The sequence below is a fragment of the Tachyglossus aculeatus genome, chromosome 5 (assembly GCF_015852505.1).
Source record: "Tachyglossus aculeatus isolate mTacAcu1 chromosome 5, mTacAcu1.pri, whole genome shotgun sequence".
Classification (NCBI taxonomy): domain Eukaryota; kingdom Metazoa; phylum Chordata; class Mammalia; order Monotremata; family Tachyglossidae; genus Tachyglossus; species Tachyglossus aculeatus.
The window spans coordinates 34,874,620-34,877,792 of NC_052070.1; the positions used below are offsets into that span (position 1 = coordinate 34,874,620).

Sequence of the window (3,173 nt, forward strand, 5' to 3'; positions counted from 1 at the left end):
AGTCAGCCATATTAGGAAGTAGGCAGTCAGTCGTATTAAGTAGGGTGTCAGTCAGTCATTCAGTCGTATTAGGAAGTAGGCAGTCAGTCAATCAGTCAGTCAGTCAATCGTATTGGGAAGTAGGCAGTCAGTCAGGCAGTCAATCATATTGGGAAGTAGTCAGTCAGTCAATCGTATTGGGAAGTAGGCAGTCAGTCAGGCAGTCAATCATATTGGGAAGTAGTCAGTCAGTCAGTCAATCATACTGGGAAGTAGGCAGTCAGTCTGTCGTTATGAGGAAGTAGGCAGGCAGTCGTCAGTCACTCAGTCGAATTGGAAAGTAGAAAGTCAGTCAGTCGTATTAGGAAGTAGGCAGTCAGTCAGTCAGTTGTACTGGAAAATAGGCAGGCAGTCAGTCAGTCATTCAGACATATTGGGAAGTAGGCAGTCAGTCGGTCAATCATATTAGGAAGTAGGCAGTGAGTCGGTCAATCATATTAGGAAGTAGGCAGTCAGTCAATCATATTGGGATGGATGGATCATATGGATGGATGGATGGATGAAAAAATAAATTACAGATATATACTCCCCTCTCAGGGTCGCTGCTAGAGAGTTTCCAGTCCTCTACCAGTCTCGACTACAGGAGGGAGAGTCAAGCAGGGGCATACCCATTCCATTCCTAGCTTGGCCAGTGGCTAGCGAGTGGAAGGCAATCTCCTACAAGTCAAAACTCACTTGGGCTGAGCAGCAGCAGCAGCAGGGAGAGAGTCAAGGGCAGAGACTCAAGTTTACTGCATGGAAGAAGGCAATGGTAAACCACTTCCGGATTTTTACCGAGAAAACTGTCTGGATCCACTACCAAAACGATCGCAGATGGAGGTGGGGCGTTCTGGGAGAGATCATCATCATCATCATCAATCGTATTTATTGAGCGCTTACTGTGTGCAGTGCAAGCACTTAGGAAGTACAAGTTGGCAACATATAGAGACAGTCCCTACCCAACAGTGGGCTCACAGTCTAAAAGGGGGAGCGATGTGTCCCTGGAGTCGCTACGGGTCGGAGCTGACTCGACAGCATAAGACAAGACAGATATCCACATATATGCTGTGGGGATGGGAGGGAAGATGAAAGAAGGAGCAAGTAAAAGCGATGCAGAAGGGAGTGGGAGAAGAGGAAAGGACATAGTCAGGGAAGGCTTCTTGGAGATGTGTCTTCAATAAGGCAGTTCCTGCACTCTAAGTGTTTAAACTCTAAAATGGACCATGGCGATCTAAGTAAATGATGACATACAGATGCACACACAGCTATACCCACGTTGAACAGACACCAGACTACAGCTCTTAAATTCATCCTTCACTGGCAGTGTGCTCAGTGGAGAATGAAGTGAATCAGGAGAGCTGCCCGGAGGGGTCAATAGAATCACCACTTTGCATTCAGTTAGTCGGGAAAGGTTTCTAGGGTATGGGCTTGGGGGAAAAATGTTCAAGCAGTGTTTGAATGGCACGTGGGAAAGAACTTGGTATTCCCAACATCTGGGACAGCCCGAGAGCAGGTTCAGTTGTGGAAAAGAGAGGGGAAGAAGTGAGGAAGTTTGCTTGGGATGAGCAGAGAGTTAGGCTTGGGGGCAGTTAGCTGGATTCCCTCCCCACATCCGCCAAGCTAGCTCTCTTCCTCCCTTCAAGGCCCTACTGAGAGCTCACCTCCTCCAGGAGGCCTTCCCACACTGAGCCCCCTCCTTCCACTCCCCCCCTCCTCTCCAACCCCCCCGCCCTACCTCCTTCCCTTCCCCACAGCACCTGTATAGATGTATATATGTTTATACGTATTTATTACTCTATTTATTTTACTTGTACATATCTATTCTATTTATTTTATTTTGTTAATATGTTTTGTTTTGTTCTCCGTCTCCCCCTTCTAGACTATGAACCCACTGTTGGGTAGGGACCGTCTCTATATGTTGCCAACTTGGACTTCCCAAGCGCTTAGTCCAGTGCTCTGCACACAGGAAGCGCTCAATAAATACGATTGATTGATTGATTGATTGACTAATAGGGAGATCAGCGATGAAAGAATCGAGAGTGACGGGTCTCTGCAGGTGACAATGCTGATATTTGATCCACAAGGCAGGGCCTTAAGGAGGAAAAAGAAAAGGGTGTGTGTTTCCAGGGGCTGACCAGAGTAAGGACTCCGCCAGCAGCTCCTCTAGACCGTAAGCTCGTTGTGGGCAGGGAACATAGCTACCAACCCTGTAACACCATACTCTCTCAATTGCTTAGTATAGTGCTCTGTATATAGTAAGCACTCAGTAAATACGATTGATTGATTGATTGATTGGCAGCAGCATTGCCAATCAGTTGGAAGGAGGTGGGAATGTGAGCAGGAGATGACTGGAGTATTCTAGGGGAGAAATCAGTGGGGCCCAGTGTAAGGCTCTGCCCTCGCTGGGACAATCAATCAATCAATCAATCGTAGAGAGGAAGGGTCAGATTCAATAACTACGAAGAAAAGAAGCAGTGTGGTCTATTGGATAAAGCATAGCCCTGGGAATCAGAAGGACTTGGGTTCTAATCCTGGCTCTGCCACTTAATAATAATAATGGCATTTATTAAGCGCTTACTATGTGCAAAGCACTGTTCTAAGCGCTGGGGAGGTTACAAGGTGATCAGGTTGTCCCACGTGGGGCTCACAGTCTCAATCCCCATTTTACAGATGAGGTAACTGAGGCCCAGAGAAGTGAAGTGACTTGCCCAAAGTCACACAGCTGACAATTGGCGGAGCCGGGGTTTGAACCCATGACCTCTGACTCCAAAGCCCGGGCTCTTCTCCACTGAGCCACGCTGCTTCATTTGTCTGCTGTGTGACCTTGGGCAAGCCTCTTTGCTTCTGTGGGCCTCAGTTACCTCATCTGTAAAATGGGGATGAAGACGGTGAGCCCCAGGGGGCACGGACGGTGTCCAACCTGATTAGCTTGCATCTATCCCAGAGCTCAGTGTCTGGCACAGAGTGAAAATAAAAAATTAAAAAGGCAAGTGGTTTTAGCGGCCACCTGTAGCGTGTGGAGCAAAAAACAGAGAAACAGAGACGACTCCAAGGTTCCTTTCTTAAGGTGTGAGAAATCTCTGATAGGGATGCTAAGGCCGGGGATTGGTTATGGAGGGAAAATGCCTACTGTGTTTAATTTGGAGTTGAGGTCA

General features: G+C 47.6%; 1 non-coding gene across 1 annotated transcript; it reads left to right on the plus strand.

The window, feature by feature from the left end:
* Positions 1-566: 566 nt before the first annotated feature.
* On the plus strand, positions 567-704 carry LOC119929257. The gene has a single exon (XR_005451389.1). It is a non-coding gene; the product is annotated as a small nucleolar RNA SNORA7 (small nucleolar RNA).
* Positions 705-3,173: the final 2,469 nt, after the last annotated feature.